The 15,082-nt window shown below is 42.5% G+C and overlaps 1 protein-coding gene across 12 annotated transcripts in view; it reads right to left on the reverse strand.

Moving 5' to 3' along the window:
- Nucleotides 1–15,082, reverse strand: part of DLGAP1 (DLG associated protein 1) — a 968,455-nt gene that overhangs the window by 175,914 nt on the left and 777,459 nt on the right. The window lies entirely within an intron of this gene.

Here is a 15,082-nt window from a genome sequence, read left to right on the forward strand (position 1 = left end):
CATTCTAAAATTACTCATTACCTGTATGTATTCCTGCAGCAGTTCTGAAGACATTTTTGTGCTTAAAAGCCTTCAGCGGCTTTCCAGGAATTTAATCCAGAATTCTCAGCTAAATAGACAGAGGTCCATGTTTCTAGTGTCCCTATGACCATCCACTTCAGGGATCCAGTGCTCAGCCACATCCAGCTACTTGCTCTGTTTTTTTTTTTTTTTCTTTTTTTGTTTTTTGAGACGGAGTCTCACTCGGTCGCCCAGGCTGGAGTGCAGTAGCACGATCTCGGCTCACTGCAACCCCCGCCTCCCAGGTTTAAGCAATTGTCCTCTCTCAGCCTCCTGTGTAGCTGGGACTACAGGCGCTCACCACCATGCCTGGCTAATTTTTGTATTTGTAGTAGAGATGGGGTTTCACCATGTTGGCCAGCTGGTCTCCAACTCCTGACCTCAAGTGATCTGCCTGCCTCGACCTCCTAAAGTGCTGGGATTATAGGCGTGAGCCACTGTGTCTGGTCGCGGGGTTTTTTTTTTTTTTTTTTTTTTTTTGAGATGGAGTCTAGCTCCGTCGCCCAGGTTGGAGTGCAATGGTACAATCTTGGCTCACTGCAACCTCCATTTCCCAGGTTTAAGCGATTCTCCTGCCTCAGCCTCCCGAATAGCTGGGAATACAGGTGTGTGCTACCATGTCTGGCTAATTTTTGTATTTTTAGTAGAGACAGGGTTTTGCCATGCTGGCCAGGCTGGTCTTGAACTCCTGACCGCCAGTGATCTGCCTGCCTTACCCTCCCAAAGTGTTGGGATTACAGGCATGAGCCAGTGTGCTTGATCTCGTTTGAACATACCTTGGGCTTTCCCACCTCCAGGCCATTTGTTTGATGATTCCTTCTGCTTGGAATTCTCTCTCTGTCTCTGCCTATTGAATTCCCATAGATTCTTTAAGACCCAGCTCAAATCACATCTCCTTCAAGTTTTCTCTCATTTCCCCATCTCTCCTTTACCATTGTGTATGCTTACTTATTTTATACAGCAAAGCACGTTCTGCTTAATATGATCGTTCTTTTTGTGTCTTATCTTCCTAATAGGCTGAACTTCTTGAGGATGCTTGTATTTATTTTTAAGAGTCCCCACTACATTAAATAATTGCTTTATGGCTTTGGATAAAATACATTTACAATTTCTTTTCCAAGAACGAACAAGAATCAGAAAGCAAAATAGGGCAAAATAAATGTTACAATGTTCTGATAGGTTATTATACCACGCAATTTAATTCTCAAACTTTATAGAAACACAGAATAGGACTTTTCCCTCCCCTAGTTATTATAGAAACTATTCTTTTTCTACCCCAATATAAAACAAAGCTCCAGTAAAAGAAGGTGGGCACACTTGTTTCTGCCAAGCATCACAATACATAGGATGTTTATATGCCAAATGCATGTGTGGGATGTGTCCTGCATTTATATACGTTGGGGGAGATTCTTAGCTTACAGAGGATGGTGAATGAAGAGGAACAGTTATCACTGGTTCTTCTTCTTCTTCTTTTTTTTAAAATCAGTTAATTAATTATTTTTAGAGACTGGATCTTGTTATGTTGCCCAGGCTGGGCTCACACTTTTGGGCTCAAGTGATCTTCCTGCCTCAGCCTCCCAAATAGCTGGGATTATAGGCACATGCCACTGTGTCTAGCTGTGTTCTTGATCAACAAGGCCTTTGCAGCAAATATTGGTTTCTCATTCTCCTCTCTCCCATCCCCTACCCCCATCCCCATGGATTTTTATCTTTTCAGAAAAACTCTTGTTGACCTCCATTCTCTTATAATTATCCCTTAATTCTGTACTAGTTGGCCTTTCCAACATAAAAAAGAGTGAGGTCTCTATAATTATGAAACTACTTGTGTGACATGATACTACTTGTCAGCATTCTTTCTGTTGTGAGAATGAATAGCAACTTTGACTTCCCAAAAAACACAGCTCTAGCTTGAATACACTGAACATGTGTAGCCACGCCAAGAACGACTAAGTACATACTACCAGCAACGAGCCCTTGATGATCACCTGCAGTTTTCATCATCCCCTTCTGTTCAGCCACCCCAGTGGCCTACCTCTTACAGTCACTGCAACACACAGGAAGCAGGCATTAGAGAGTATATGGGCTACTAGATAGGGCCGATGAGCTCTGTGGTAGTTTGGCTCTAAGAAAGACAACAGGCCAGGCACAAGTGGCTCATGCCTGTAATTCCAGCACTTTGGGAGGCTGAGGTGGGAGGACTGTTGAGCCCAGGAGTTTGAGACCAGCCTGGGCAACATAATGAGATCTTGTTGCTAAAGAAAAGAAAGACAGACAACAAAGGGACATGAAGTGTCATTATTATTTATTTATTTTATTTATTTTTATTTTTTAAATAGAGATGGGTTCTTGCTATGTTGTCCAGGCTGGTCTTGAACTCCTGGACTCAAATGGTCTTCCCACATCAGCTTCCCAAACTGTTGGGATTCCAGACATTAGCCACTACGCCCAGCCATGGGGTTCTTACTAGGTTGTGGAGCTATTTCCCACGAGAATAGCATGAAATGTGAACCATTTCACTAGAGAATAGCATGGCCATTCTTCACCAGGGGTCTTGGTGGAGGTTGTAGATTTATGTGGCCCTCCTCTCTCTAATGGTTGGCAAAATGGTACAGGCCAGTAGGGTGATAGGATAGTCTGGCTGGACATCTCCATCTGTCATCTCTATTATGGTTGGGACCTCAGAAGGGAGCAAAACAAAACCAAAAGTCATTCCAAATTGCTTAGGGTTAAATGAAGGAAGCCACCGGAAGAGCAGCTATGAACTCTGTCCTAAGGGCATCCACAGAGTGTGGGGACCTGGAGAAGGAGCAGTGGCAGCCAGAGGCCTGAGGGCAGAAGGAAGGGGTACAGGTGGGTACAGTGATAACAGTCTCAGCTTTCTGAGAAAGTCCTGATTTTACCCAATCTATTCTGTTGTCAGACATGTTCTGTTCTTTAAACCTCAAAGCTTAGCCATTGAAAATTTGGAGGCCGGGTGCAGTGGCTCACGCCTGTAATCCCAACACTTTGGGAGGCCAAGGCCAGCAGATCATGAGGTCAGGAGATCGAGACCATCCTGGCGAACACGGTGAAACCCTGTCTCTACTAAAAATACAAAAAATTAGCCGGGTGTGATGGCGGGCGACTATAGTCCCAGCTACTCCGGAGGCTGAGGCGGGAGAATGGCGTGAACCCGGGAGGCGGAGCTTACAGTGAGCCCAGATTGAGCCACTGCACTCCAGCCTGGGTGACAGAGCGATAGTCCGTCTAAAAAAAAAAAAAAAAAAAAAAAATTGGAGGAAAAACATTGTTTGACTCATGAATCACGGCAGTGTTTTTCACAAACAAATGCTACCATTTGCACACTTGGGCCTAGGAAGAATGAAGAAGCCTGAATCTGTGCTGCAAACTCTGGTTTCCACAAGCCTCATGAAAGATGGAGAGAGAAGGCTAAGGAGGCTTCCTCCCAATGGGATGAGAGGAAGTCTGAAATCCCAGCTGATCTGGTGGGCCCTGAAAAAGGGTGGGATAATTGTGCTGCCTCTGTGAACGAAGAGAGGTTGATTTCAGGCAATCACATTTACAGGCACGCACGTCTTCAACACAAAATGGAGGCTGATGAGGTCTCAGTTCAATGACTGTTTCCAGCACCAGAGTAGGGGCTATGAATTGGCATCATCCTAGAGAAATTTCAAGTGATTTAAGTGGACTTGAAAACAATACTGTCCTCTCACTTTTTGTCATTTAGTTTCTTAGAGTCAGAGATAATGTCTAAAAAAGGGCATTTCTCATAATAATTTGTGACCAGCAGAATCAATAAAGAGAGATTTCCCTTGCCAGGATTTTCAGAGAGAAAACTCTGCGTACAGTCCACAGAATGACAAATATTCATTGTGTGATGCTAATAAAAGTGTAAGGCATTGTAAAATTCAAGGGTATTTTTTTTATAACCATCCTCTTCAAAGAACTTTGATCTCTAGTTACCTTATATGATTGAAAACAATGACTAAATGAAATGCTTGTCTCCTCCAAGAATGAGTATGAAGTATTTACATAAATTGATATTGCTGGAAAAAATCTGCAGATTCCTCATGCTTGGGTTCACATGAAATAAGTAACTTTCTTCCCCCAAAAGCCAGCTGTGTGATTACTAGGAGACCAAGTGATATGGTTTGGATCTGTGTCCCCATCCAAATCTCATGTTTAGTTGTAATCCCCAGTGTTGAAGGTGGGGCCTAGTGAGGAGTGATTTGGTCATGGGTATGGTTTCTCATGAATAGTTTAGCACCATCCCTTCTTGATATTGTCCTCATGATATTGAGTGCATTCATGTGAGATCTGGTCATTTAAAAGTGTGTGGTGGCTGGGTGCAGTGGCTCATGACTGTAATCCCAGCACTTTGGGAGGCTGAGGTGGGTGGATCACTTGAGGTCAGGAGTTTGAGACCAGCCTGGCCAACATGGTGAAACCCTGTCTCTACTCACAATACAAAAATTAGTTGGGTGTGGTGGCACATGCCTGTAATCCCAGCTACTCGGGAGGCCGAGGCAGGAGAATTGCTTGAACCTGGGAAGCAGAGGTTGCAGTGAGCTGATACTGCACCACTGCACTCCAGCCTGGGTGACAAAGCGAGACTCTGTCTAAAATAAAATAAAATAATAAATAAATAAATAAAATAAAAGTGTGTGGTACCTTCCGCCTCACACTCCCTTGCTCCTGCTCTGGCCATGTGGTGCACCTGCCCCCTTTTCACCTTCCACCATGATTATAAGTTTCCTGAGGCCTCCCCAGAAGCTAAGCAGATGCCAGCAACATGCTTCCTGTTCAGCCTGCAGAACCAAGAGTCAATTCAATGTCTTTTCTTCATAAATTACCCAATCTTAAGTATTTCTTTATAGCAATGTGAGAATGGACTAATACACATGGCCTTTTTGGAAAAGCTCTAGATATAAAGTCCAAGGTCAGAGGTTTAGATGTGTGGTAGAGAAAATACATGAGAAAAGAAGTTGGGCCCAATCCTCTCTATGTTTTTGATTTTTATTTATTTTTTATTTTTTATTTATTTATTATTTTTTTTTAAGACTGAGTCTGGCTCTGTCACCCAGGCTGGAGTGCAGTGGCCGGATCTCAGCTCACTGCAAGCTCCGCCTCTCGGGTTTACGCCATTCTCCTGCCTCAGCCTCCGGAGTAGCTGGGACCACAGGCGCCCGCCACCTTGCCCGGCTAGTTTTTTGTATTTTTTAGTAGAGACGGGGTTTCACCGTGTTTGCCAGGATGGTCTCGATCTCCTGACCTTGTGATCCGCCCGTCTCAGCCTCCCAAAGTGCTGGGATTACAGGCTTGAGCCACCGCGCCCGGCTTGTTTTTGATTTTTATAAAGATGCTATCATTTATGAATCAGAAGGCCTAGATTCAAGTCCTAATTCTAAGAAGGTGTTTGGCTATGGTTATTTTGGTCTTAGTTGTGTAATCTGTAGTGAGGTAGCTACTCTAGATGAACTCAAAGTTCCTGTGGGCTGTAGCCCTCTGAGGACTGGTGTGGGGTGTAGGCACTAGACTCTAACTGGGTTCTACGGAAAGCACTGATAGCATAGGACTCCTAGAGCATCCTCATTATTTATGAGCATTATTTGCTTGATTAAATACTAGTATCCAAAGCTTTTTTCTTTCTTTTTCCTTTTTTAAATTTTTTCTGAGATGGAGTCTTGTTCTGTCACTCAGGCTGGAGTACAGTGGCACGATCTCGGCTCACTGCAACCTCTGCCTCCCAGTTCAAACGATTCTCCTCTCTCAGCCTCCTGAGTAGCTGGGATTACAGGCCTGCGCCACCACGCCTGGCTAATTTTTGTATTTTTAGTAGAGATGGGGTTTCACCATGTTGGCCAGGATGGTCTCGAACTCCTGATCTCATGATCCACCAGCCTCAGCCTCCCAAAGTGTTGGGATTGCAAGTGTGAGCCACTGCACCCGGCCACATCCAAAGCTTTGAGGAAGAAAGTCCATTGAGTGGTATGTTTCCTACTGAGTACTCTTACTGATCAGTTACAGACAAAGAGCTGATGGTAGATGAAATCAGGTGAGAAACGGTCAAACACATCAAGAGATCAATTTAGTGTCTCTTTATAATAAACTACCCAAACCAAAGGTATCAACAATATATAAGCAAGAACTGTTTTGATACAATCCTGTAAAAATAGCTTTATTAAAACCTAGCCTGAAGTTTTACAGAGAAAAGATTAGACTTAGAAAGCCTCCAAATCTATCAAGAGAGAAACATTTTAAAAAAATCTCTATTTGGGATGATAAATGATGCATTTCAGTTTCAGAGAACCAACTAAAAACCAAGGATGAAATAATAAGTGCTTAAGTGGGCTAGAAATAAATATAGCTGCTGTTTTCCCTATATGAGGGATATGCAGCAGTAATGAGGCTCAGAAAAAGGATTATCATCACAGAGAGGAAATGAGGCATTAAGCAAATAATTAAAGAGTATTAAATCATCTCAGAACACTTGTAAGACTGTAAAAGGCAAACATTGTTAGCAGTATTGTTGAGAAATGACGGTAAGAAAAAGCAAAGGAAATACAATTAGTGTTTGGGAGGGAGTGTGGTATTGCGATCTCTTACTAGAGGTATGTTTTTTGGGAAATCACTTACTCTCCAAGATTCTTATTTTTTTCATCTTAATGAAAAAATTTCATCTTGCTCTTAAGATGGAGCAAGTAATATCTCCCTCAGTGCGGGGACAAAAGGATTAAATAAGGGCACAAATAACTGGTTCTGAGACATTAAGCCGTCAGTAAGTGGTGCCTACTGTTATTCAGGAACAGAAACAAGGTGATGTTTGATCCAGCTAGTTAAGTAGCTGTATTCTATCATTGATATGAAAAATGTACTCTAGGAGAGATGACAGCTCGTTAAAATACCATATATTTATAATATGACTGGGTAAGATTTTTTTTTAATTACAATGTTTTTCCTTTGCTTTTTTGAGACAAGGTCTCACTCTGTCACCCAGGCTGGAGTGCAGTGGTGCGATCTGAGCTCAATGCAATCTCTGCCTCCCGGGTTCATGTGATTCTCCTGTCTCAGCTTCCTGAATAGCTGGGACTACAGGAGCCTGCCACGGCGCCTGGCTAATTTTTTGTATTTTTAGTAGAGATGGGGTTTCACCATGGTCTCAATCTCCTGACCTTGTGATCTGCCCTCCTCGGCTTCCCAAAGTGCTGGGATTACAGGTGTGAGCCACCAAGCCTGACCTTTTTTTTTTTTTGGCACAGATGGAGTCTTGCTCTATTGCCCAGGCTGGTCTCGAACCCTTGAGTTCAGGTAATCCTCCTGCCTCCGCCTCCCAAAGTGCTGGAATGAAAGATGTGAACCACCACACCTGGCCAAGACGTTTTTATTTAAGCCATATGGCCTTGAAAATTAGTGATCTTCCACTTTCATTGCATGAATCATTCACAACAGGAAAAGCAATTCACCCAGGATTGTACTATTGCAATGCTATAGGAACTAATCCTCTATAAGAAGTGAAAGAAGAAAAGACAACAGGGTGGGGCACCCCTTCAGGGCAGTTGCGGTGTTCACTGACAGAGACTAGGCGAAACCTGGGAGGCAGGGTCTTTGTCTACAGGAGAAAAATTGCTGAGATTCTGATGAAACGGGAAAAAAAAATTGTCACTTAGACCACACCTGTATGTAATTAGCCATCAACATGGCAACCAAAATCGTGTAGGGAGTGAAGGCAGCATAGTTTAGCAACTTATTTGATAAAGTCAAACAAGGATTTGCATACAGTGAAAATTTTCTAAGGATTGTTCAAATGAAAAGCTGAAAACACAGTTATCCTGTATTGGGTGTTCCTTTTAGTAGCCACAACTTAATGATTGGCATTATTTACAAAGCGCTAATTTTTTCCCCCTAAACATTTGGAATAAAAATATCGAATATTGCTGAGAAGCCTGAATTACCTTGTAAAAAATGAGTGTATCTTCTTGATTTCAGTTATTGCCTTAATAAGGTGTTTTGGTAAATGTATCACGTAGTGAAACGTAGATTTAAGTATGATGTATCAGCATCCAAGAGAAAGGAGCATGACACAGAGCAAGGTGTATTTCTCTAGTATTCAGTGTCTCACGGTAAAAATCCAAAAATGGGGCCTGGCGTGGTGGCTCATGCCTGTAATCCCAGCACTTTGGGAGGCCAAGGCGGGTGGATCACTTGAGGTCAGGAGTTCCAGACCAGCCTGACCAACATGGTGAAACCCTGTCTATTAAAAACACAAAAATTAGCTGGCGTTGTGGCGCTTGCTTGTAGTCCCAGCTCCCCGGGAGGCTGAGGCAGGAGAATCACTTGAACCCAGGAGGCGGAGGTTGCAGTGAGCTGAAGTTGTGCCACTGCACTCCAGCCTGGGTGAGAAAGTGAGACTCTGTCTCAAAAAAAAAAAAAAAAAAAAAAAAAAATCCAAAGATGGTACCCTTTATTTATTTATTTATTTTGTAGAGATGGGGAATCTCACTATGTTGACCAGGCTGGTCTCAAACTTCTGCCCTCAACCAATCCTCCTGCACTGGCTTCCCAAAGTGCTGGGATTACAGCCGTGAGCCATTGTGCCCAGCCCAAGGTGCTACCCTTTAAATCTTCATTATAAGACAAGAATAAACCAAGAAACCTAGGAGCACATTATATAATACAACACAACACAATTGCTCTTCAAGGCCCCTGCCCTCATGTAATGACACAGCAGCAAAATTTAGAAAGGGAATGCTGTAGGCCGGGTGCAGTGGCTCACGCCTGTAATCCCAGTACTTAGGGAGGCCAAAGCAGGAGGATCACCTGATGTCAGGAGTTTGAGACCAGCCTGGCCAACATGGTGAGAGCCTGTCTCTACTAAAAATACAAAAAAATTTAATTGGGCGTGGTGGCACGTGCCTGTAATCCCAGCTACTTGGGAGGCTGAGGCAGGAGAATCGTGTGAACCCAGGAGGCGATGTTACTGTGAGCTGCATTGTGCCACTGCACTCCAGCCTGGGTGACAGAGGAGACTCCATTTCTGGAGAACAAACAAACAAGCAAACAAAAAGAATAAACTAAAATAATAAATAAAATGATAATAGAAAGGGAATGCTGTGTAAGGGTGTTTCTTAGAAACCAGACTGTTTTGATCAAGTATGACACTTTTCAAAAAGCACTAGGAATCCCTAACAGATTCCTTCAATTAAGGCATCATGGGGGAAGGCTGTTTAGACAGCTCTTGCTTTGAAAACTATAGCAAACCATGCTGTTAATAGAATTAACAGCATTATTTAAAGACTATATTGGTTATGATAATAATAAATATTGCATATTTTTATTCAGTTTATATATTATAGGGCAAAGGCAGTGTTCCCTTATATCAATGCTGTGCATAGCAATGGGGGCTCTGTACAAAGATGTTTCTTTCCTGCGATTTTTCTTTTGTCCTATGGATTTTCATGATTGAACCAGAGACTTTAGTTGCCTCAGGAAGCGAAGAGATCCAGCCTAGATCAAAGAAATAATTGCCCAGATTCTCAGTTGACTTTTAAAATCTGTAAAGTAGGGTGCATACCAAATGCCCTCTAAGAGTATGTAGGAAGGTGGGATCCTGCACATAGAACAGATGTTCTAGAACAGATGTCAGAGGCCCTGTGGGAGGCAGAATAATGCCCCTCCCCCAGAGATACCTAAGTTCTAATCCTGGAACCTATAAATATTATCTTATCTGGCCAAAGGGTCTTTGTAGAACTGATTAAGGATCCTGAGGTGGGAAGATTATCCCGGATTATTAGGGTGGGCCTAATGTCATCATGGGGTCCTTGTAAATGGAGCGGGAGTCAGACTGTTCCAGGCTAAGGAAGACTCAGTGAACCATTGCTGGCTTTGAAGATGGAAGGGGCCACCAGCCAAGGAATGTGGGTGGCCTCTAGAAGCTGGAAAATGTAAGGAAATGGATTATTCCCAAGAGATTCCAGAAGGATCAGTGTCCTGCTGACATCTTAATTTTAGCCTGGTGATACCTGATCAGTCTCTGACATTTCAGAATTCCGAGATGATAAATATGTGTTCGTCTAAGTCACCAAGTTTATTACAGCAGCCGTAACAAGTGAATACAGGCACTCTCTCTTACACTTTGGTATTCAGTTCACTTTAAGGTGCTTCAGTCTGTGGGTGCCCAAGTAGGAAGCTTCTCTGATTATATGATCTAGTTTTCTCTGAATTAGCTTCATGAAATGGACAGATGGTGTAAAAGAATTAACGATAATACCAATAATGTGAGCATATGCCAACAACACAATAAAATGTTGACTTGCTTTGATATAGCTCTTCATTAATTACTTTACAAATATGATGATGATCTTATCAGATCTGAGAAGAAATTGGCTCACAAATTTAAAATGCTTAAGAATTTTGAAGAACAGGGCCGGGCGCGGTGGCTCAAGCCTGTAATCCCAGCACTTTGGGAGGCTGAGACGGGCGGATCACGAGGTCAGGAGATCGAGACCATCCTGGCTAACACAGTGAAATCCCATCTCTACTAAAAAAAAAAAAAAAAAAAAACTAGCTGGGCGAGGTGGCGGGCGCCTGTAGTCCCAGCTACTCGGGAGGCTGAGGCAGAAGAATGGCGTAAACCTGGGAGGCAGAGCTTGCAGTGCAGTGAGCTGAGATCCGGCCACTGCACTCCAGCCTGGGCGACAGAGCGAGACTCCGTCTCAAAAAAAAAAAAAAAAAAAAAAAAAAAAAAAGAATTTTGAAGAACATTTACTCTTTAAAATGAAGAACTAAGTCTAAATGTATGAAGCTTTATTAACTAATTATATATGGTCATCACAATGGAAAAGTACTTTCAGAAATACTTAAAGGTATAGCTATGAACTTAGAAACAATAACTTGCAAAAGTGTGTACAGGACTCAAATTTTATGCTGGGAAGTGCAGTATGTATATAGAATATAAAAAAGGCCAAAGTAAACAAATGACCAACCTGTAACATTGAAAGAAATTCTGACCAAACAATAGCTTTATGAGTACAATTATTCCAATCCTCAGAGACTGTTTTAAAATTTAATCACAAGATAATTCTTTCTCATCTAAAATGGATATAGTTAATGGTTATCAAATGTGAATTTCTTGATTTGTATGAAAGAATCTGTGACTTAAAACCAGACAAAGATGTGAGATGCAACGTAGAACTCCAGCCCTCTAAAGGGAAGCAGAGGGCAGTTACTCTCAGAGATGGAAGGGATGCAACCCTTGAGGAATCTTGGCACTTGAAGGGAAAGATCAGTGAAGTGCTGAAAAGTTATTAAAAAACAAAAAAAACAAAAGAAAAATGTGAAGTGCCCGTTCATGTATATGACTACTACAATGTCTCAGAACAAACTTTAGAATGTTACTATTGATAATATTTGCTTTTCTCCCATCAGTTTAAGATATATTCTAGGTATTAAAAAAAGACACACACACACACACACACACACACACACACACACACACACACACACACACACACACAACCCTACCAAAAGTAAGAAACAAAACTTGAAGTTGGAAGCAGGTAAAGGAATGGGTTAAAGGGTTGGCTTGGAGACATCTGGCAATGCTTGCTCTCCCCACTCCCTCCTCATGGATTCTTTACGTGTTCGCAGGAATGTCTGATGGTGCATGAGACTGGCCTCTTTCATCCGGCCTCCCTTCTGGTCTCCAGAACCCTCCGAGGCCCTTTACTGTTGACTCCACTGCAGGGACGTGTTAATAAGAAACAGATTTGATACTGGGAATGCTGTCATGGAGAACCCTGGGCTTAGCTCATTCACACTCAGTTTACCTTTAGCGGATCCGGTTTCATGCATTCCTGATCTGTTTATGCGTGTCTGCTTCTCTAAAAAGACCATGAGGTCCTACCCCTGAGCTCTGTCTCCTCTAGGCACAATATTTTGCACACTAAAGCGCTGAATGAACATTTACTAAGTTAAAAAATAATATTTGAAGATTCTTTGTATTATTTATTGTATTATTTGCAATGCAGGATCTGTGGTTTCTGGAAGAATTTAGTCATTTATCTCTGCTTGTGTTAAAACCAAAGGACTCCTAAACCTCAGACTGTAATTACTGACCTCAAACAACAAACCTTTTCATCAGCTAGAGCAACAAAGTGAAAAACCTGGCTGCCAAATCAACTCTCCTCTCTGTTTGACCGTTAATGGGTTTCAGGAATGTAATTTTAGATACCCCATCACCCAGGGTCAGGTTGCCCTCGTTTTGGTGACACTGGGAATGTCTGAAAAATAATCTCTGGCCTTGTATATATCAGACAAATGGTATCATTGTATCCCTTTTTTTAAAGCTGACCTATCTTTTCCCTTCTCTAAATATCATCAAGAAGAGAAGGTAATCAGCCATTTCAGTGGGAAGCTGATACGTATTGAGAACTGCTACCCACCTCAGCAAATCAGAACATGAATGATGGATTTAAAGGTGTATTTCCATGTGTCCAGGACTAGGACCCATACAAATATAACCAGGCCACTGTGTCATAATTGTTGTTCAAGTATCTCCCAAATTGTATGCCTTGGAAGACCAGTTCTGAGAGAGATAAAAGCACGTCTTGAGAAAAAAAAAAAAAAGTTTTGCTGTAAATTTGGAAAATTCTGGATCAATTAGAATTAAAGAGGTTTCTTGATTGTAGGGTTTCTTAGAGTCCTCGATATGTTAAAAAGCACTGTGATTTTTTAAGAGGTTTACAACATGTAACTAGGGTAAGATATACTTTTATTGTTTTCAAATTTATTTCTAGAACACCTCATAAAATCCTGGCATACAGTTTGGAAAGGCCGACAAGCCTCCCCCTTGATTCCCATTTTTTTTTGTGGAATTCCTAAGCATTGTTGAGCATTTCTGAACTTTAGGATTATTAACAGTACACTGCGGGCTGGGTGAGGGTTTTTTTTTTTTGGACAGTGTTTCACTCTGTTTCCCTAGCTGGAGTGCAGTGGTGCAGTCAAGGCTCACTGTGGACTTCAACTCCTAGGCTCAAGTGATCCTCCCACTTCAGTCTTCCAAGTAGTTGGGACTACAGGCGTGTGTCATGAAACCCGGCTAATTTTTGTATTTTTTGTAGAGTTGGGGTCTTGCCATGTTGCTCAGGCTAGTCTCAAATTCCTGGGCTCAATCGATCTGTCCCCCATGGCCTCTCAAAGTGTTGAAATTACAGGTGTGAGCCACCAATCCAGGGCAAGGGTATTTTTTTTTTTGTTTTTGAGATGGAGTCTCGCTCTGTCCGCCAGGCTGGAGTGCAGTGGCACCATCTCGGCTCACTGCAAGCTCTGCCTCCCGGGTTCATGCCATTCTCCTGCCTCAGCCTCCCAAGTAGCTGGGTCTACAGGTGCCTGCCACCACGCCTGGCTAATTTTTTGTATTCTTAGTAGAGACGGGGTTTCATCGTGTTAGCCAGGATGGTCTCGATCTCCTGACCTTGTGATCTGCCTGCCTCGGCTTCCCAAAGTGCTGGGATTACAGGCATGAGCCACTGCGCTGGGCCAGGCAAGAGTATTTTTAAACAATACCAAGGAAGGAGATATTTTTCTTGCCTTGTTTTAGCTCCTGAAAAAGCCTTTGGGGATTTCCAAAGGGCTTGATTGCTTCTGAAGCCCCAAGACCTCAGACTGGCCTGGAATCACCTGCTAGAGCAATAAAGTGATGAAAGTGCCCAGAGGAAGTACAGGTTGAAATAACACATTTAGAGAAGAGAGTAACTTTTAAAAAGGAATAAAGAAAGGAAGTGATTACTCTTTTTGCTTCCCTATTTCTTCCTCAAGTATTTCTTTAAAGGAGAATTCCTTATAATGTCTATTCTTTTTTTTTTTGTTTTCATATACTGTAGTTTTTTCCTCTAGCTTCCTAATTTATTAGTCTTTTTCACCACCATCAACAGAATTAGGCTCTACATCTCATGCTGCTAGTCACTGAGGCCAAGACTTATGATTCAGACATGCTGGCAGTGGCTGGCTTCTTATCATGTGCTGAAGAAATAAATACAGCTTTGGAAAATGGTACAGTATCGGCATGCCATGCAAAACAGTATTTGGTACAGGTGGAAGGTGTATATAAGGGTCTGGTTTAGTGGAGACACTCAAAAGCACCCACATAAAGACCATTCCTGACAAAGGGGTCTGACTCCCTTTTTTTCTCAGGCCAGATGATTTCCATAGTTGATATGCTAATTCGAAAAATCATAAGTAGGATGAACATAAATTACTCAGAAAAAGGCTAGGCGCAGGCGGTCATGTCTGTAATCCCAGCATGTTGGGTGGCAGAGGCAGGTGGATCACCTGAGGTTAGGAGTTCGAGACCAGCCTGGCCAACATTGCAAAATCTCATCTCCACTGCATGCTGGTGTACACCTGTAATTCCAGCTACTGGGGAGGCTGAGGCAGAAGAATCCCTTGAACCCGGGAGATGGAGGTTGCAGTGAGCCAACACTGTGCCACTGTATTCCAGCCTGGGTGACAGAGCAAGACTCTGTCTCAAAAAAAAAAAAAAAAAAAAATTACTCAGAAAAGTTAAATGAACATGTGTATGACTTCCAGCAAGTAAGCTTCTTTATTATATCTTTACATTTATGGGCCTGTATTTACATATGTTATTGTAACAATATAAAGATAAATACAAGCCTAAAAGAAAAACAAAATAAGTCCTTTGTAATTCCACCATTTTAAAAAAAGGATTGAGGAGGCTGGGCACAGTGGCTCACACCTGTAATCCCAACACTTTGGGAGGCCAGGGCAGGAGGATCACTTGAGCCCAGGAGCTTAAGAACAGCCTAGGCAACATGGTGAAAAGCCATCTCTACAGAAAAAAAAAAAGTTAGCTGGGAGTGGTTGTGGGCATGCACCTGTAGTACCAGGTATTTGGGAGGCTGAGATGGGCAGACTGCTTGAGCCTGGGAGGTGGAGGTTACAGTGAGCCGAGATCATGCCACTGCATTCCTGTCTGGGTGGCAGAGCAAGATCCTGTCTCAGAAAA

Source organism: Macaca mulatta, chromosome 18 (assembly GCF_049350105.2).
Source record: "Macaca mulatta isolate MMU2019108-1 chromosome 18, T2T-MMU8v2.0, whole genome shotgun sequence".
NCBI lineage: Eukaryota > Metazoa > Chordata > Mammalia > Primates > Cercopithecidae > Macaca > Macaca mulatta.